This window comes from Hemiscyllium ocellatum, chromosome 24 (genome assembly GCF_020745735.1).
Source record: "Hemiscyllium ocellatum isolate sHemOce1 chromosome 24, sHemOce1.pat.X.cur, whole genome shotgun sequence".
Lineage (NCBI taxonomy): Eukaryota > Metazoa > Chordata > Chondrichthyes > Orectolobiformes > Hemiscylliidae > Hemiscyllium > Hemiscyllium ocellatum.
This window is the reverse complement of record NC_083424.1, coordinates 19110965-19132587: the sequence shown is the minus strand read 5'-3', so window position 1 is coordinate 19132587 and position 21623 is coordinate 19110965. Positions and strand designations below refer to the sequence as shown.

The 21623-nt window shown below is 39.3% G+C and overlaps 1 long non-coding RNA gene across 2 annotated transcripts in view; it reads left to right on the top strand.

Moving 5' to 3' along the window:
- Window positions 1-20845, top strand: part of LOC132827086 (uncharacterized) — a 56728-nt gene extending 35883 nt beyond the window's left edge. Inside the window, exons 3-4 of one of the 2 annotated variants that reach the window (XR_009645970.1) lie at window positions 14842-14923; window positions 15222-20845. This is a non-coding gene — a long non-coding RNA (uncharacterized LOC132827086). Of the gene's footprint in view, window positions 1-14841; window positions 14924-15217 lie in introns of both variants that reach the window. The other variant, XR_009645969.1, reaches the window with a different exon arrangement.
- Window positions 20846-21623: the final 778 nt, after the last annotated feature.

Here is a 21623-nt window from a genome sequence, read left to right as displayed (position 1 = left end):
TTCATTAACCTCAAAATTGAGTTTTGAGTGATTATAGGCAAAGCTATGATTTTCACTCCTGTCAAATCATTCTTGTTTAATGGAAATACTTTAGTTTCCAATTCTCACCTCTTCTTTAGCACTTTCTTTCTGATTTGAAGAGGACACCTTGGGGCATTCCAAGCTATCCATTCCTTACCTTGGTTCCTTGTCTTCAATCTTCGATTTTCTATCCATTTCAAACATATGAGGATGGTGGAAAAAAATGTAGTTTTATGCATTAAGTCATAATCATCAGCCATGATGGCCGTCTGTCTAGCAGCTGCAACCCTTAGTCCTCAACATGAGTTCCTATATGGAAGTAGTGAAATAACCACTCTGAGAACTTCATATGTGGTTTCTTGTTCTAATGCTCTTATCTGCCTGTCAAAAGTACTTTGCTTAACCTTTTCGAATTCAATATAGGTTTGCCTGGGATGCTTTCTTAAGTTCCAGAACCTTGTCTATATACCTCAGGAACTAACTCATATGCAGCCAACATAATATCTTTTACTGCATCATTATCCTTAGAAACCTCCTCTGACAGTGAAACCTAAATTTCCTGTGCTTTACCAGCCAACTTACTATGCATAAGCAATGTGCACTCTTCTTTTGCTCAATTCATTTTTCAAGCCATTTTCTCAAATGACAAATAGAATACCTTTTTAAATCCTTTTCTTCAAACTTTGGCAGGGCCTGTGAAAACTTAAATACTTCCTTACCAGACCTCAGATTATTCCTCAGATTTCCTCTAACTGAGCCTGCGTCAACATCTGACACCTCCAAATGCACCATTTTAAGCTTATGTTCATGTTCTCTTGTTTTATCTTTCTTTTGTATTTCTCATTCTAGTTTGACATTTCCATTTCCATCATTTTTCTTTTATCTTCTCCTTCTGATCTCTTTGCCCTTCTCACTGCTACTATATATTCTCCCCACTCTCTCCCTCTCCCTCAGACTCTTTCTCTCCCACTGATTCTTTCTCTCTCTCTCTCTCTCTCTCTCTCCCTTTCCCCTATGTATATACTCCCCATACACTTTATATGACAAAGTGAAGATACTCTGAGGAGCATTCATCTGTAGCATACATATTACAAATCCAAGGTTCATCCATACAAAGGATATACAAGATCCTCCTTGAATATAATTAGGAAATAGAGCTATTGTTGAATACTGACATATATTTTAAAGCACTGACACAAATACTGAATTTACGTACCTTTTGGTTTGTGACAAGGCTGAAGATTTGACTTTTCATTTATGTATTTGCAAGTATCTTCTGAACCTGAAATATATTTTAGAAATGGTAAATTGCCATTAAGTTAGGCAAACAAAGGCCATTTTTGTCTGCTTAGTTCTCAATCCATTTGTATCCATTAGCACGAACAATTAAATATACTTTCAACACAAGGGCATTTGTACTGCACTGGTAGTATCCCTACCTCTGGGCCAAGTGATCAGGCTCAAATCCAATTTGCTCCAATAACATCTCTGAACAGGTTGATTAGAAAACAGATAGGAATGCTTATCTATTGCCCGTTTAGAATAACAACTTTAATGAAAAATCCACTGTAAAGTTACAAAATAATGTTTTCCAAATCTTTGCAGGCAGACTGCATTTCAGAAATTGTGTCTGAAATGGGTTGAGCACACACAGCATATATCAAAGATTCCCTTTCCTAATTAGATTAAAAGAGTCAAGCAGAATCTTATGGTGCAGCACTGTCCCTATCTCTAGGCCAGAAGGTCTGAGTTCAAATTGCACTCTTCCCTGTAAGTGCATCATAACATATCCAACAGCTTGATTAAAAATAGAGAGGCTAGAACTACACACATTTCATAATGGTTATTCATCTGACTGGCTGTAGTAGGGTAGGAAGAATTAGAACTGGATCTTGATTTACGCAGCCATGATTCTAAAATTTTTTCACTCACCTCTAATTATGGTGATCATCTTTTAATACATCTTGTTTTTCTGTTACTGTTACACTCTGCACTGCCTACTGCCTATTACTTCTCTACCTTACCATACAATTGGAATCTGCACACAACATTCACAATAGACTATCCTCACACACACAGTCTTAAGATATCTCCTTATGCCACCATTCAATATTTTAACATTTTTGCAAAGAAGTTGACACACAATAAGCAGGACAATGTGATGAAGCAGAGGTTGACAACCCCTCACCCAATAACTAAAACCGAAACACACAGAGGCTCGCCTCGCCTCATAATCTGCTAACAGAAGTGCGAAAAATGATATAACCCTTCAATCTTACCCTTCAATCAGTTATAAAGGAATGGTTGAATGAAATGAAATCCTTTCACTCACTCTAAAATCAACAAGGAAAAATTTAATTATCTAACTTCAACAGTGAACAAATTAACAGAACCACTAATAAATTGAACAATTTCTCTCTGACTACCCATTCTAGAATAAAAACAATATTCTAACGTTATGCTGTTTCAATAAATACAAGTCCCACTTACATATACAAAAATTAAAAATTAGAATTGAGTCTCTCCAAATTACAGCCAGAATGTGTCTTCCGGAATGCTCCACCCTCTCTCTGCTGATCTTCTTACAGGAACACCTTCTCCTTCAAGTTCTTGTATCAGGCATATTTTCTAAGAGTGTCACTGTACCTTTCATCAGATGTTAGTTACTTTGAGAGCTAATCTCTTCAGATAACAGCTTGCTCCTTGCTGATTTTCAAATGTCCTCTTCTTTTATGCACTTGATGACCTATTCATTTCTTTACAATCGGATTGGTTTAAGGTTTAATTGGACCTTAGTCTCCAAGTGTCTGGTTTAAATTACTTGGCTAAATTTAAAAATCTGTTATCTTTGTAAAAATGTGCTTTGCCTGCAAACAGCCTTTTGATACAAATGCTTCGATTTGAGCACCTGCCAATTGGCAAGCTGTGCCCACAAACACTCTTCTTTAAATCTCTAAGCATAGAAAAAAACATAATCTTTGATTAAAAGGACCATGCCCTACCATTTTACAAACATGAAATTCTAAGATCCTGCCTTTCAACCATAAATACTCAGCCCAACTTCGCAACAGTGAGTACCACAAATTAATCACACTTGGGACAAAGATATTTGTCATTGTGTACAGTGGGCATAGAAGCAAACAAGGCAGCAAAACAAAATTTCAGAGTTTCTTCATACCTCTCCCTGTTCTCACTGTGTTACGACATGCAGAACGACAGGTGAACCAAATCAGTCTTTCTCCATCTATATTAAAACTCCGAAGACTCTCAAAATTGACACTGATGATTCCTAGCTAACATTTTGAATAACCAATCTGACAATATGCAAATAATCAATTCTCAAAATCAGTTTGTATCTTAAACCAAAGACTTAGCAATTTATTAATAAAACAATAATTTTATTAAAATAAAACTAATTAACAAAGTAATCTATTTGGTCTATGTCTTAAGCCCAAAAACCATTGCTTTCAGCCCATTCACCAAAAAGACAAACAGACAAACAAACAGGTTAAGGGATAAATAAAAGAAAACAACAAAACTGGCAAGTTTACTCAAATGGTTTTCATGATGCATTGTTCCACAAACATTGATGATTTCTTAGTTGATTTTTCAGAAAATGTCAATTAGGTTCATCTTTACAATTCCCCCAGATAAAGATAATTCAACTTATAATATAATTTTCTACTCTATGGAAGGTCAGACAAGGAGCTTTCAAATCTTCATGACATAACATCAATAGCCAAACTCCATTTTGCTTAACAAACATTTCAAAACCCAGTTCAAACTCTGACCACTCTCCAACAGACCGATCATCTCTTCTATGAGTCACCATTCAACAGCTGACATTTTTCATTCACCTGATGATGTCTGTTTCAGACTGGAAATAATGAACAGCAACTGACCATTTAATAGCCTATTTCTGCTATCTATTTAAACATAATGCTCTTCCTCAATCATTTTTATTCATTCACTGGATGAGGGCATCACTGCTTAGGTCAGCATTTATTGCCCCTCCCAAACTGCCGGCAGTTAAGAGTCAGCCACATTGCAGTGGGTTTGGGATCACATGTAGTCCAGAGCAGGTAAGGATGGCTGTTTCCTTCTCTAAAGGGCATTAGTGAACCAATTAGGTTTTTGCCCACTAATAAGTAATGGATCCTGGTTATCATCAGACTCTCATTTGTAAATTTTCACTGAATTTAAATTCCACCATCTGCCATGGCTAGCTTTGATGACCAATTCCCAAATCATTACCTAGGTCTCTGGATGAATAGTCAGGGATAATACCACAAAGCCATCACTGATTGTAGAGCATTTATAGAACTTTATGATCAGGAACCAGCATGCAATTAGTTTCCAGTCCTGGCCTTATGAATAAACAAAACCTTGTTTGGTCTGGTTTCCTTTTAATATAAGCTGTTACCTGCGATCCAAAACTCATCTTTAGCATACAGTTCCCAGTTGCCAGTTCTAAACCAAAATTGATAAAAGGATAAAATAAAAATAATGAAAAATCAGTGAGGGTTCTAACAGCTGCCATATCTACCTAAAGACTTTGCATGACAGAGGGAAATTGCTTTGAGCTCCAATCATTTGCAGAATAGATACTGCTGCTGTCTCAATATCCATTAATGTGTGCATGTGAAGTACATAGTGTGGTGTTTCCTTGAACGTAATTACAAAGACAATATTTCTACTTCCTAGTCAATTTGACTAACATAGTGTAAATCACTGTCAAATACAGAATATATATACCTTTTCTGCTGTGACAAGGCGAAAGTTTGAACTTTCCACTTTTGCAACTATCTTCTGGCTCTGTAATATGTTTCAGAAGTATAGGAATTAGTATCATGTGAGGTATATAAAGGTAGTTTATCCTGTTCATTTTTGTTCAATTTCTCAATTCACTTCAGTCACAATAATTTTAATGATTTACTTGCGTGGATGTATCAGTCTTAAAATTATGGGATAGATTTTTAACTTGTCATTCAGGCATAAAATAAGTCATTCAGGCACCTTACATATTATTAATAACTTCACATTTTTGATACACTTTGAATTTAAAATAAATTTGAAAATATTTTATAATTTTATAAAGAAATTATACTCTTCGTTCAAGTAATTGGTTTGCAACTAAATTTGCATATAAAGCAAGCTGTTGCATACCACACTCATGCATTCATGCAGCACGGTGGCACAGTGGTTAGCACTGTTGCCTCACAGTGCCAGAGACCCACGTTCAATTCCCGCCTCAGGCGACTGCCTGTGTGGAGTTTGCACATTCTCCCTGTGCCTGCGTGGGTTTTTTCCAGGTGCTCCGGTTTCCTCCCACAGTCCAAAGATGTGTAGGTCAGGTGAATTGGCCATGCTAAATTGTCCGTAGTGTTAGGTGTAGGGGTATGGGTGGGCTGCGCTTCAGCCGGTTGGTATGGACTTGTTGGGCCGAAGGGCCTGTTTCCACACTGTAAGTAATCTTTAAAAAAATTAATACAAACATCTTCCCATATCAGTTTCCCCTTCCTAATTAAACTAGAAGAGGCCAACTGCCTGAATAGCCCCAGTGCAACTTGAAGCAGTCAGCACTACTTCAAGGGATGATACATCCTGGATATATTAATAAAATTCTATTGTGATAGTCTAAAAGAACTGGTAAATCAATGGACTCAAATTTTCCATTGCCATGCTGGAGGATCTTGTGGAGGAGAATGGGAAGCAAACTGAGGCACTGATCCCAATAGAAGCAGTGGTATCTTCCTGGTGGTGGCTACTTCTCTATTGCCAATATGAAGAGATAAAAAAGTATGTAAATGGCAGAAATCTTACACTATTGACTGGCTGTAATGAACTTAATTACCTGTTCAGTGCTGTTAAACTAAGATCTCTAATTCATTTACTCGTGTAGTCCTGTCCCAATTGTTATTGCTCACTCTCAATGCATTTCATCCCTGCTTTCCTTCACTGTCCTCAAATCATTGCACAGCACTACACTCTTATCACTTCCCATCACCACACTCCATACCATTTCCTGTTCTCACCACATCACAACAACTCATAATTATATTGGCTATTAATATAAACAGATATCTCTGGATGCTTCACAACAGCATAATAAAATACGATTTAAGACTGAACCACAAAGGTGGTACTAAGATAAAAAGTCAAATGTCTGATCAAGCAGACAAGAGTGTCAGTAGCATCTTAAAAAGAAGAGAGTCAGAGAACTGCAGATGTTCAGTGAGTGTGCTTCACTGTTACTTTCTTCACCTCCCATACCTCTGCAACCTGACATACAATATTTACATTATTCTGAACTCTCGTGTGCATTCTCAAAATATTTTGCTAAGCCACCACTAATACTTCTTTCTTGCTGGTCAAAAAAGACAGACTTTGTTTCAACAGGTGACAATGAGAAAAGGCTGGCATTATATCCCGACTTGAGAAGTAAATGCTTAGTACTGTGTACAGGAGCAACGTCATGAGCCTGGGCAATTCTAGGTTTGTAGGATATGTCCTGCTGATTTTGGTCACAGGTCATCTTTTCTCCTGTCTAAATGGATTTCAGTAAGGCATTCAACAAAGTTCCTTAAGGTAGACTGGTTAGCAAGGTTAGATCACATGGAATATAGGGAGAACTAGCCATTTGGATACAGAATTGGCTCAAAGATAGAAGACAGGGAGTGGTGGTGGAGGATTGCTTTTCAGACTGGAGGCCTATGATCGATGTTGGGTCCACTGTTTTTCAACATTTACATAAATGATTCGGATGCGAACGTAGGAGGTATAGTTAGTAGGTTTGCAGATAACACCAAAATTGGAAGTGTAGTGGACAACAAAGAAGATTACCTCAGAGTACAGTGGGATCTTGATCAGATAGGTTAAGTGGACGAGGAGTGGCAAATGGAGTATAGTTTAGATGAATGTGAGGTGCTGCGCTTTGGAAAAGCACATTAAGGCAGCAATTATATACTTAATGGCAAAGTCCTGGGGAGTTTTGCTAAACAAAAAGACCTTGGAGTGTAGGTTCATAGTTCCTTATAAGTGGAGATACAGGTAAATAGGAGAGTGAAGAATCATTTCATAAGATTTCCTTTATTGGTTAGAACATTGAGTATAGGAGTTGAGTGGTCATGTTACATTGATTAGATTAGATTACTTACAGTGTGGAAACAGACCCTTCGGCCCAGCAAGTCCACACCGACCCATTCCCCTACGTCTAACACTACGGACAATTTAGCATGGCTAATTCACCTAACTGCATATTTTTGTACCGTGGGAGGAAACCAGAGCACCCGGAGGAAACCCACGCAGACACGGGGAGAATGTGCAAACTCCACACAGTCAGTCGCCTGAGGCAGGAATTGAACGTGGGTCTCTGGCGCAGTGAGGCAACAGTGCTTACCACTGTGCCACTGTGCCAACCACAGTGGCTTGACTACTTTTGGAATACTGTGCACATTCTGGTCTCCCAGCTACATGAAAGATATTGTGAAACTTGAAGGGGTTCAGAAAAGATTTACAAGGATGTTACCAGGATTGGAGCGTTTCAGCAAAAGACAGAGGCTAAATAGGCTGAGTCTATTTCCCCTGGAGTGTTGTAGGCTGAGGGGTGACCTCGTGGAGATTTATAAAATCATGAGGGATACGGAGAAGGTAAATAGACAAGATCTTTTCCCTGGGGTGTGGGAGTCCAAAAGAGGGATTAGATTTGAGGTGAGAGGGGAAAGACTTAAGAAGGACCTAATGAGCAACTTTTCATGCAGAAGGTGGTGTGTGTATAGAATGAGCTGCCAGAGGAAGTGATGTAGGCTGGTATAATTACAACATTCCAAAAGCATCTGGATGCGTATATGAATAGGAAGGGTTTAGAGTTATATGGGCCAAGTGTTGGCAAATGGGACTAGATTAGGTTTGGATATCTGGTTGACATGGACGGGTTGGTTCAAAGAGAATGTTTCCATAATGTACTAACTCTATGATTCTTTAATCTGCTGGCAGCCTACTGAACGATATTTCAAAACTGGGATGGATGTTAAAGATGTTGTTTTGATTGGATGTTGAGGTTTTCTCACTGCCTGGCAGGAATGACATGTTTTATAGAAATGCACTACATTCTCATGATGTCTTGGCCAAGTAAAATGCCTGATAATTGATGCTTGAATATTCTATATTTCTACATGTCCTTCAATAGGAATTTCATGTCTACTTGAAATATCTCCTTACAATATCTGGGCTATAACACCATTTGATGAAAATCTGTCCATTCCTTATCTGTAGGTCTATGAGGGTGTCTCGACTTCCTCAACCAAAATCAATTTTCAATACTCAGAAATCCTGCAGCCTCAGCTTCAGTGTGAGCTGACTGTCTAACTTGCTTAACTCAAAATTTGGTTTATGAGCCTGAATTGACAGAGCCATGTTAAACATTGCTTTTGAATCATCCCCAACATTAAAGAATGTTGTGGTTACTCAAATAGCTGTTTGTGATATCACCCTTGACCTCTGGTTATGGACAATGTTTAGTCATTGCTCTGGTGACCACGTGTGATGGTAAGTAGCTGGAACTTGTTTCTGCAACTGTTCTATATCTTTAATTCCATTCAGACTGTCTGCAATTATAGGCAAAGCTACAACTTTCACTCCAGCCAAATCATTTCCTCGGAGTAAGTCAACTCCATCCACTCGTATCTGAAGATGGGATCTTGGGCATTCCCGGCTTTCATTTTTTTACTTTGGATACTTCCATTCCTTTCATTATCCCACTATATATCCTTCTTGGGTTTATAAGTCGGGTGAGGAATGATTTTATTATTTTGATCAGCTCATAATCATCAGCTATTTCTGCCGACTCAGAGTCATTGAGATGTACAGCACGGAAACAGACCCTTTAATCCAACTCATCCATGCCGACCAGATATCCTAACTTAATTTAGTCCCATTTGCCAGCACTTGGCCCATATCCCTCCAAGCCCCTCCTATTCATGTACCCACCTGTTTAACATTTCACACTCTCTGGTTTACAAGATGGATTTTAAGTGCAAAAGGTAGCGAGTTTTTACATTCATAAAGAGAATAATTTATTTGAGAGTGTCGTAAGTGGTATCTACTCCTAACACCATAAGCCACATTTCAAAATTACTTACTTTCAAATTAGTATTGGTTTTCCCAGGGTGCTTCCTTCAGTTTCAATACCTTTATCCAACTGCTTCAAGAAATAACTTAGCACACAGAATTGCCTTTATTATTGCATCATAATTCATAGAAACCGCCTCTGATAGAATTTTCCACGGTCTACCTGTCAATTTGTTCTGCATAAAAATCAGTTTTCATTTAGCTACCTCAATTCATTTGATATTTTTTTCCTTAAAATTTTTAAGGTTTGTAGAAATTTAAACAATTCCTTATTAAACTTTAAATTATGACTAGGTCACTCCTTATTCAGCATTCAAAACTTATTTTTTCAACTGCTTCATTATGTGCCAGTAGTCACAAACTCTCTCCTCTTTTTCACTTTTTCTCTTTGTTGAATCTCTAGTTGTAGTCTTTTAAATTCTTAATCTGTTTCTTTTGCTTCAAGCTCAATTCTGACACACTCTTTCTTGATTTCGCTTTTCAAGTTTCTTTAATTAAAATTCTTGCAAACTCAAAACACTCATTACTTGGTGTACTTAGTTGCCTTTGCATTTCTACAAGTCTCAAAATGTCTACCACTTGAATTTTGCAAAATGCAGAACTTCTCTTTATATTTCAGCTGTAAAACGGTGTCCACTTCCATTCCAGTTTAGAACATAGAACATAGAACAGTACAGGCCCTTAAGTCCACCATGTTGTGCTGAGTATTTATTTTAATCTAAGTTCAACCTCACCTACACACCCCTCAACTTACTGCCATCCATGTGCTTGTCCAGCGGTTGCTTAAATGTTCCTAATGTCTCTGACTCTACTACCAGCACTGGCAGTGCATTCCACGCACCCACCACTCTCTGCGTAAAGAACCTACATCTGACATCTTCCCTATACCTTCTTCCAATCACTTTAAAATTATGATCCCTCGTGACAGCCATTTCTGCCCATGGGAAAAGTTTCTGGCTATCTACTCTACCTGTGCTTCTCATTACCTTGTGTACTCTATCAAGTCACCTCTTTTCCTTCTTCTCTCCAATGTGAAAAGCCATAGCTCAGTCAACCTCTCTTCAAAAGGCAAGCCCTCCAATCCAGGCAGCATCCTGGTAAATCTACTCTGCACCCTCTCTAAAGCATTTACATTCTTCCTATAATGAGGTTACCAGACTGGACACAATATTCCAAGTGTGGTCTAACCAGGGTTTTATAAGACTGCAGCAAAACCTCACAGCTCTTAAACTCAATCCCTCTGTTAATGAAAGCCAAAACACCATATGCCTTCTTAACAACCCTATCAACTTGGGTGGCAACTTTGAGGAATCTATGAACATGGACCCCAAGAGCCCACTTTTCCTCCACACTTCTCAGCCCAGCTCTGCACCCTGTCAATGTCTTGTTGTAGCCTGCAACAGCCCTCGACACAATCTACAACACCACCAACCTTTGTGTCATCTGCAAACTTACTTGGTCATTGACCTTCAGGCAGAATACTTTCCATCCACTGTCACTCGCAGTCTTCTTTCAGCCAGCCAATTTTGTATCCAGACAACTAAATTTCCCTGTATCGCATACTTCCTAACTTTCTGAATGAGCATACCGTGGAGAACCTTATCAAATGCCTTACTGAAATCCATATACACTACCTTTGTCAACTTGTTTCATCACATTCTCAAAGGCTTGTAAGGCATGACTTGCCCCTCACACAGCCATGCTGACTATCTTTAATCAAACTATTTTTTTCCAATAATCATAAATCCTATCTCTCAGAATCCTTTCCAGTACCTTGCTTACCACACACGTAAGACTGACTGGTCTGTAATTCCCAGAGATTTCCCTATTCCCTTTCTTGAACAGAGGAATAACGACATTAATTAAGCAACTGCTGGAATATTGCGTGCAATTCTGGTCTCCTTCCTATCCGGAAGATGTTGTGAAACTTGAAAGGTTTCAGAAAGGATTTACAAGGATGTTGCCAGGGTTGGAGATTGAATAAACTAGGGCTGATTTCCCTGGAGTGTTGGAGGCTGAGGGGTGACCTTAAAAAGATTTATAAAATTATGAGGGGCATGGATAGGATAAATAGAAAAAAGTCCTTTTGCTGGGTGGGGGAATCCAGAACTAGAGAGCATAGGTTTACAGTGAGAGGGGAAAGATATAAAAGAGACCTAAGGGGCAACTCTTTCATGTATGGAATGGGCTGCCAGACGAAGTGGTGGAGACTAGTACAATTGCAACATTTAAAAGACATCTGGATGGGTATATGAAGAGGAAGGATTTGGAGGGATATGGACCAGGTGCTGGCAGGTGGGACTAGATTGGTTTGGGATATCTGGTCGGCATGGAAAAGTTGGACTGAAGGGTCTGTTTCCATGGTGTACATCTCTATGACTCTATTTGCTTCCCTCCAAACAGCCGGTATTACTCCCATGGAGAGTGAGGATGCAAAGATCATCGCCAGAGGCGCAGCAATCTCATTCATCACTTCCTGCAGTAACCTTGGAGATATTTGGTCAGGCCCTGGAGATTTATTTATCTTAATGCTTCCCAGAATTTCCAGCACATTCACTTTCTTAATATCAATCTGTTCAAGCCTATTAACCTAGCCCGTGTTCTCACTCTCAACAAGGTCCATCTCTCTAATGAGCTCTGAAGCAAAAAGCTCATTTAGGGCCTACCATATCTCTTGAGATTCCAGGCACAAGTTCCCTCCACTAACCCTATTCAGCCCTACCCTCTCTCTGATCATTCTATTATTCTTCATGTACGTGTAGAACGCCTTTGGGTTTTCCCTAATCCTTCCCGCCAAGGCTTTTTCATGCGGCATCCTAGCTCTTCTCAATCCATTTTTGAGTTCTTTCCTAGCTACCCTGTAATCCTCTAAAGCTGTGTCAGATCCTTGCTTCCTCAACCTTAAGTAAGCTTCCTTATTCCTATCGATGAGGAGTTCCTCTTCTCTTGTCGTCCAAGGCTCCTTCACCTTGCTATTCCTTTCCTGAGTCAGTGAAATAAAGTTATCCAACATAGTTATCCAACGTAAGTTATCCAACAGGTGCTCCTTAAACAGCCTCCACATTTCAGTTGTGCATTTCCCGTAGAACAATTGTTCCCAATTTATACTCCACAGCTCCTGTCTAACAACAGGATAATTTCATCTCCCCCAGTTAAATACCTTCCTATGCTGTCTGTTTGTATCCCTCTCCATGGCTATGGTAAAGGTGAGGCAGTTGTGGTCACTGTCACCGAAATGCTCTCCAACCTAGAGATCTGACACCTGGCCTGGCTCGTTGCTAAGCACCAACTCCAATATGGCTCCTAGTCAGCCTATCTACATATTCAGTCAGGAATCCCTGCTGGACACACTTGACAAGATCAGCTCCATCCAGACCATCTGCACTAAGGAGATTCCAATCAATATTAGGGAAGTTGAAGTCACCCATAACAACAACTGTTACATTTGCACATTTCCAAGATCTGCAGTCCAACCTGTTCTTCTATCTCTCTGTTGCTATTGGAAGGTCTATAGAAAACTCTGAAAACAGTCACTGCTCCTTCCCTGTTATTGACTTCCAACCATATTGACTCAGTAGACAAACCCTCCTTAACAACCTTCTTTTCTGCAGCTGTGATGCACTCTCTAATTAACAATGCTACTAACCCTCCTCTTTTACCACCTCTCTGTTCTTTTTAAAAGATCTAAACCCTGGACCATCCAGCAATCATTCCTGCCCCTGTGAAATCCATGTCTCCATTATGGCCACACCATTGTTCCAAGTACTGATCCATGCTCTAAGTTCATCACTGTTATTTCTGCATTAAAACAGACACACTTTAACCCATCCCTTTGCCCTATCAACAGCATACCCTTCCTGACAAATTCTCTGCATTCTACTTCTGCCCATTCAACAACTACCCTTTCCTCTGATCTGTAGCTCTGGTTCCTATCCACCTGCCAAACTAGTTTAAACCCTCCTGAAGTGCTCTAGCAAATCTTTTGCCGAGGACATTGGTGCAATCCATCCTTCATGTACAGGTCCCACCTTCCCCAATAATCTACATATCTGAAGCGTTCTCTCCTGCACCAGTCCTGTAGCCATGTATCTAGCTGCACTTATTCCCTGCTCCTCGCTTTATAGGCCTAGCAAGAAAAATATGTGGCTTCTTAATCAATCTATCTTTCAATTAATTAAAATCAGAAATGTGATAATGAATATTCAAAAATGTATTTCAAGAGGGAACATCTTGTTCAGCCAATCTTATTTATGCAGAAGACATAATTTTATCTGGAATTTCAAAAGCCCTTTGATAGGGGGCCCCACAAATCAATAATGAATAAATCAGAACTGTGGAGCCGGGCAAAAGTGGAAGATTCAAATGCTAGCTGTCAAAAAGTACAAAGTAGAAGTAAAGGGTAATTATTCAACTATGAAGTTGGAAGTGATGTTCTACAAGAATATGTGCTGGGGCCTTTGTTGTGAGGGATCTCAAAATACATTATCACTAAAAGTTGTACTGCAAGTTAACAATCCAATAAAAGCAAAACAAGCAGTAGGCTTTGTTTCTTAGAGAAGTAGACCACGTGTGCAGTTCTATTTACAGTTTTACTGAAAGAACATTGAGGCCTGGGAGGAGTTGCAGAGAACATTATAAAGGTGATGCCAGAAGTTAATAGGTAAATATATCAGGAAAGGATCACAGGTTAGATCTCATTTTGAAAAAAAAAGGTTGAGGGGTTACCAAACTGAGGTATTTAACTTGTGATAGCTTTGAATGAGCAGACACAGAAAATGTTTCCTCTTGTAGAGAATGTTTTCGTGTTGTGGGGAACAAAATAACAAAAAGGTATCAATATAAAATGATCAACAGAAATCTAATAGGGTATTGATAAGAAATTTCAGACAAATTCCAATGAGAATATGGAACTTGCTACCACGAATACTAATCAAAACCTATGACATAGGTGCATTAAAAGGAAACACAGAACATAATTTTAGGCAGAAACAAATAGGCAGTTATGCTGGTAAGTAGATAAACACCAGTATGGACAGATTCAGATGAATGGCCTGATTCTGTGTGAATATTCATGCTATCCTATGAATTTTAACACTCTGAAAATTCAGCATGCATCCCTCATCTTTCAATCCATGAATGTTTTTCCTTGATCAGTAACCCATTATATATGTAGGGTGTTCACTATCTGAAACATGCATTCATTATATCCACAATTGCAGAATGTATTCTAGCAGCTTAACAAATTCTGAAATGTTGAGCTCATGATTAGAAATATTTTCCATATGTGAAGCAACACCAACCTTTAATGTTGCATAGATGAGTACCCTATTATCCTCAGTTGTCCTGCAAACTAATTTAGCCAAAATCAAATAAACTAAATCATCTTTTTAAAGTTGAATAACATTAAGCATCAGAATGTACTGGTTTAATCTAATAGCATTCAAGGTTGAGTTCCCTCAAACGATGAATTCGTATTTACATGGTCTTAATTTACAGAGCAGTCCAACTGCCAAATAGAAATGGAGCTGTTTCAATTGTTACCACGAAAGTACATTACGCACTGATTAAATTTGTGTCCACCCTTCTGCACTAGTTTTTCATCCTATTACCACCATCTCCACTCGTCCCCATTATCACACCCTCTGCTGAACTTCATTTCAACAATGTGTTTCTATTTTTGTCCTTTTTTAGGAAGAAGGAAAACACCCAAGTGGTCAGAGATGAGCAGTGACCTTCACATCAAAGGGCAATGCTGCCTGCTCAAACAGTGATGGTGAGGGCAGGGACTAAATCAAAATAGAGTTGGAAACTGTGCATTTCTATTCTGCGTACGATGCATGTGATGTAATCAGAATTCTACATAATGCCATTGTGTTCTCGGAATTTAGTGCATGCCCATTTATAGATTGGAATGCATACACAGTTGAAAGCAACAAAAGATGTCAGCAGACACGATCCAGAAAAATATGTCAATCCGGGAACAGCTAAATAAATAGAAAATGCCATTATTTCATTATGAGCCCAAGGGTATCATGTGAAATCAGTAACTTCCTGTACTTTTTTAAAGCCAGAAAGCAAAGAGCAGAAGAGCTGTGGCAGTTCCCACCCTCCTAAATGCCTCTGAGACGTGCATTGGCTATAACAGACACCTCAAGGCACTGGAGCAGTACTACCAATGCTGCCTGCACAAGATCCTGCAAATCTGCTGGGAAAAAAGATGCATCGCCACCACCATCCTCGACTAGGCCAACATAGAGGTGCTGACCACCACTGATCGGCTACGATGAGCTGGGCACATTATCCACTTGTCCAACACAAGACTCCCTAAGCAGGTGCTCTACTCCTAGCTTTGAATGGCAGGTGAGCCCATGTGAACAAAGGAAGTGCTTCAGTGATACCTTCAAGGCATCTGGGAATCACTGGCCCAAGACTGTCCAAAGTGGAGGAGGAACATCTCGGAAGGTGTCAGCAACTTGAGACATGTCATCAGAAAAAAAAACGGAAGCCAGGTGAAAACAGCAAAAGAAGTGCACTGCCACACCATTGCCCCACTACCCCTTTTCCTGACCACCTTCTGCCCCGTGGCAGATCCTGTGGTAACCACATCAGTGTGTCCAGCCACCTACAGACTCACCATGAGAGTGGAGGAGAGTCATCTTTGTCGGCAAGGGGCTAGTAATGATGATAAGAAAAATGCTTGTTTTATCATGCTGACATTGTCAGCAACTTTGAAGAATAATAGTCATTTCTTCGATAACATTTCATCTATAACAAGATAGTTCTGCTCCTGCATTATAGCCAACACAAGTTTGGCAAGTTCGCATTTTAGAAGCACCATTCCCAATTCACCAAACATGATCCAGCCAATTTGTGTGAATGAAATACATGTTGTCACGGAACTGACTGTAAAATGGTTAGTTTTGCTGAATCTCTTAGATGCATGGGTGCATTGTAAATATATATTGCATATCATCCATGCTGACTAGAAAGTTTCAAACTCATCTTCATTAATGAGTATCTTTCATCAGCATAACAGCATAAGAACTAAGAGCAGGAGTAGGGCCATCTGGTCCTTGGAGCTCGCTCTGCCAGTCGGTATGATTAGATTAGATTACTTACAGTGTGGAAACTCGGCCCAACAAGTCCACACTGACCCTCCGAAGAACAACCCACCCAGACCCATTCCCCTACATTTACCCCTTCACCTAACATTATGGGCAATTAAGCATGGCCAATTCACCTAACCTGCACACTTTTGTACTGTAGGAGGAAACCGGAGCACCGGGAGGAAACCTACGCAGACACGGGGAGAATGTGCAAACTCCACACAGACAGTTGTGTGAGGCAGGAATTAAACCCGCGTCTCTGGCTCTGTGAGGCAGCAGTGCTAACCATTGTGCCACTGTGCCACCTGTGCCACCCATATTCATACCTCATCTTTTCATGGCTTCAACTCCACTTACCTGCCCTCTCTCCATAACCCTTAATTCCTTTACTGTTCAAAAAAGTACCTATCTTAGCTTTAAAAACTTTACTGAGGAAGCCTCACCTACTTCACTGGGCAGGAAATTCCAGAGAATCACAATGCTTTGGATGAAGAAGTTCCTTCCCAATTCATGCCTTCATCTGCTCCCCCTAATTTTGAGGCTATGCCCTCTTGTCCTTGTTTCACCTGCCAGCGGAAACATCCTCTCTACCTCGTTTTCCCTTCATAATTCTATATTTGTATAAGATCTCCCCACATTCTTCTGAATTCAAATGAATATAATCTTAGTCTACTCAGTCTCCCCTTGTAAGCCAACCCTCTCAACTCTGGAATCAACCTGGTGAAATTCCTCTGCACCCCTTCCAGTGCCAGTATATCCTTTCTCAAGGATGCAGTACTCCAGGTGTGGCCTTACCTGTTTTTAAACTCAATCCTTTAGCAATGAAGGACAAAGTTCCATTTGCCTTTTCAATTACCTGTTGCACCTATAGACCAAATTTCTGTGATTCATGCACAAGGACACATAGATTCCTCTGCAAAGCAGCATGCTGTATCTTTTTTAACCATTCAAATAATTGTCCTTTTTACTGTTATTCCTAACAAAATGAATGACTTCACATTTATTAATATTGTAATCCATTTGCCAAACCTTTGCCTACTCACTTAAAGTATTATGTCCCTCTGCAAAGTTTTACAGTCCTCTGCACACTTCCACTACCACTCATCTAAGTGTCATCCACAAATTTTGACATACTGCACGTGGTCCCCAACTCCAAACCATCTCTGTAAATTGTGAATTATTGCAGTCCCAACACTGATTCTTGAGGCACACCACAATCACTGATTGCCAACCAGAAAAAACATTCATTTATTTCCACTCTTTGTTTCCTGTTAGTTAACCAATTCTCTGTCCATGCTAATACATTACTCATAACGCCATGCATCTTTATCTAATGGAACAGCCTTCTGCACTTTGTTGAATGCCTTTTGAAAATCTAGATTACATCACATCCACTGGGTCCCTGTTGTCCACTGTAATCATGATGTCTTCATAGAATTCCAGTAGATTAGTTAAGCATGACCTGCTTCTCATGAACCCATGCTTCTCATGAACCCAATGGAACAATTTCTATCTAAAAATCTTGCTATTTCTTCCTTGATAGCAGCAATGTTCTAAATGTTTTATGATGTGGAGATGCTGGTGTTGGACTGGGGTGGACAAAATTAAAAATCACCCAACACCAGGTTATGGTCCAACAGCTTTATTTGGAAGTTCAAGCTTCCAGAGCGCTGCTCCTTCATCAGATAACTGGTTGGGTAGGATCATAAGGCACAGAATTTATAGTAAAAGATCAAAGTAACATACAAATGATGAAACGTATTGAACAAACCTAGACTATTGTTAAGTCCTTAATCACTTAGAATGGGGATTCAGGTTTTATTGATTAACATGTAAATCTCACAACTTCATTCAAGTCACAGTCCCGAGATAAATTGCAGATTTGCATTTGCAGATACATTCTGTTCTGTTCAATCTGTAGGCAGTCAGTTCATGTGACACCTTATACATTCCTACAGTGGAAATAGAATGTGTGACAAAGCTGCTCCTTTAACAAGACACAAACTCCGAAAAGTCTAAGTTAACGTGTATTAGGGCCTATTTGATTATAGCTAACAATTACTGCCTCAGGCAAAAAAAGCTTTTAAGGTTTAAAAAAAACACTTGTACAATGAAAGGGGACTGACCAGTTCTCCCAGCTCAATTTTTCTCTGGTCTAGCTTTATACTAAAAGCAATCAGGCAGTTGAAAAGCTGCTGAACCCCAAAGAAGCAGGTCCATGCTGATATCTCTCTGACTTCTCTCCTGTAAAAACCTGTGTTTGATTTTACCTTTTGTGCCAAAAGGTGTTTATGGGGACTGTTGCAAGTATTGGAACAGCATCATTAAGTTGGGATCATCTGTTGGGTTTTCATGTAAGTTATCATGCTGCATTCTGTTCTCTTTTGTTTGTGCTTCATCCGGTAATCTTGTAAATAAATTCTGTTTTGTTTAAAATGAAGTGGGTTGGCCAGTTGCATCTCTTCTGGAATGTCCTCTTACACCGACTTAAAGCAACTGGCAAAGTTAAGGTCTGGGCTACTTTCTTGAAATATTTTGAGGGTTCTGGCCTGATTCATATCAGATTGGGGGTTTGTCTGGGATTTGTCCTATGGTTCCCACCAGGGATTAGGGTTGTTGGACTCGAAGGTAGCAAGTGGTAGGTGTTAGTGTCTTTTGTCCTGGGTGTTGATTTTGGTCAGTTTAAACAGAGTTTGAATTATGTTTAAAAGCAGAAGAGAGAAAAAAAAGAGAGAGGGTGTTTGAACTTCAGAAACTGTCACTCAGGCAGGAAAGATAGCTTGAAAGGATGAAGATGAAGGCTGAAGGTAAGCTTAGCGATGAAGAGAGTGAGGGTGAGCAAACCCATGGTCACCAAAGGCCTGGTGAGAAACTGTTTAAACATATTCAAGCATTGCCTACATTTGATGAGAAGGATGTGGAAGCCATTTTAATCCTATCAGAAAAGGTAGTTAAACAAATGTAGTGGTCAGTGATCATGTAGGTTTTATTGATAGTAACAAACCTTATAGATAGAGCTAGTAAGGCATTCACATCACGATCAGATGAGGTATCTGGGTGGATGAGGAGATGAAGAAAGCCATCTTAAGTGCACATGAGCTTGTGCCAAAGACTACAGACAATCATGGGTTGGTGCAACATCGAGGGCCGAAGGGCCTGTTCTGCGCTGTATTGTTCTATGTTCTATATTTCAGGAATCTAAGGAGGGACCCTGGTCAAACCTACACTGACTTTGAAAGGATCAAACAAAGTAATTTTGATAGGTGGAGAAGGGCTTAAAAATGAGGTACAAAAAATTCATTTTCTGAAGTAGTGAGAACCAATGTGCAAGAGCAGAGAGTTTAAACAGCAAGATTAGCAGCTGAAATGGCTGACGATTATGAGTTGGTCCATAAATCAAAGTTTGGCTTCCAAAATCAATTTCTATCTGTGAGGGAAAGAAATTGGAGAAAAGAGAAACCTTCATGTGGAAAGGGAAGGGTAGATCTTGGTGAAAATCATGAGGATAACTTACCACAGGGTAAAAAGGGGAAAGATAATTGAAGGGGAAAGATAATTGAAAAACCTCTAGTGTTTTCACTGCAATGAAGTAGGCCACATGAAATCATAGTGTTGGTAGGTTAGGAAATGAATTGGGAGGCCAGAGGTAGGAAAATAGGATAAGTCTGTGAATGTTGTTAGACTGGTAATGGAAAGCACAGTGGAGGCATTTGGTGGCAGGAGTAAAACAGACCGAAACAAAATGTTATAGTGCGTGTTTGCATGTTTATTGTCAATGTTATGTATATGTATGGTGTAGAGAAACTAGCAATTTAGGATTAAGGGGGTTTAAAATGAAACCATCTTTGGATATTGACGGTTTTGCTCCTTTAACAAGGTTATGTTGTCCTTGGTTGTTTTTTTTCCAGAGAGGTCATAAAAGACAAAGATACCGAAAAGTCTAAGTTGAAGGATTTTAGAGTCAATTTGATTATTGCTAACAGATACTGTCTCAGGCAAAAGGCTTGTAAATGAAAGAGGGCTGGCCAGTTCTCCCAGCTCAATTTTTCTCTGGTCTGGCTGTAGACTAAAAGCAGTCAGGCAGCTGAAAAGCTGCTGAACCCCAAAGAAGCAGGTTCGTGCTGGTATCTCTCTGACTTCTCTCTTGTAAACACCTGTGTTTGATTTTACCTTTTGTGCCAAAGGATGTTTATGGAGTTTGTTGCAAGTATTTGGAAAAGCATCAATAATTTGGGAAGAGCTGTTGGCTTTTCAGACAGTTTAAGTTATTCTGTATTCTGTTCTCTTCTGTTTGTGTTTCATTTGGTAATCTTATAAATAAATTCTGTTTTATTAAAACTAAGTGTGTTGGCCAGCTGCATCACTCCTGGAATTTCCACCTTACACCTGCTTAAATAAACTAGCAAATTTAGGGTCTGGGCTATCTTCTTGAAATGTCTTCAGGGTTCTAGTCTGGTCCATAACAAACCAGTCTGACTCAAGATTGGGACACAGAGAGACTCTAACCTTACCCCTTTAATGCATTGTCTGAGCTGAAATGCCATCTTTATTTATAAAACTTTAAGTTATCTTAGGACTACGACTTGAAAGAAGTTCTAGGATTTACGTATTAATCAATCAAAACCTGCATCCCCATTCTAAGAGATTAAAGACTTAACTGAAATCTAGGTTTGTTCAATGCATCAGATCAGTTATGTGACACTTTGATCTTTATGATAAAGTCTGTGTCCTGTGAGCAGTGATCCAAAAGCTTGTACTTCCAAATATACCTTTTGGACTATAATCTCGTGGTGTGTGATTTTTAACTAAAAATTTAAACAAGTCTCATCTCATTTGCTAAGGAGATGACAAGATCTGCTATGTCTTCCTGCTTAGATTTCCTAAGACATAGCTTATCAATTATTCCCAATTATTGTGTTGAGAATGGTGAATCGATACACTGTTGCTTGTCTTTATGCCACAAAAGTACATTTTCTTTATATTGGCTGACTCCTCTCTTAGCCAATTATAAAGCAGCACCGAAGTCATGATGGTACTCCAAATGTTTTAGAATTACTGCCTTGTTCTGCAGCTGATAATTTCTTTCTAAAATGCTCAATAACATTTCACTCTAACCAGTTGGCAGGAAGGTCTGAAATAAGCTAATGCCAGACATAAACAGAATACTGGAGTAATATTGCAAGAAAACATCTATCCAGATTACATATAATAATGAGCTATTATCCAAAATATGTTTCTATATATGTGAGAGAAGACAAAGATTTTTCCTGTTGTGTTGATTATGTTGAATACTTCTTTAGCTATAGTAGCTACATTTGGCATACCTAGATTCCACAAGGAAGACAAAATCACATTAAATTTACTGGT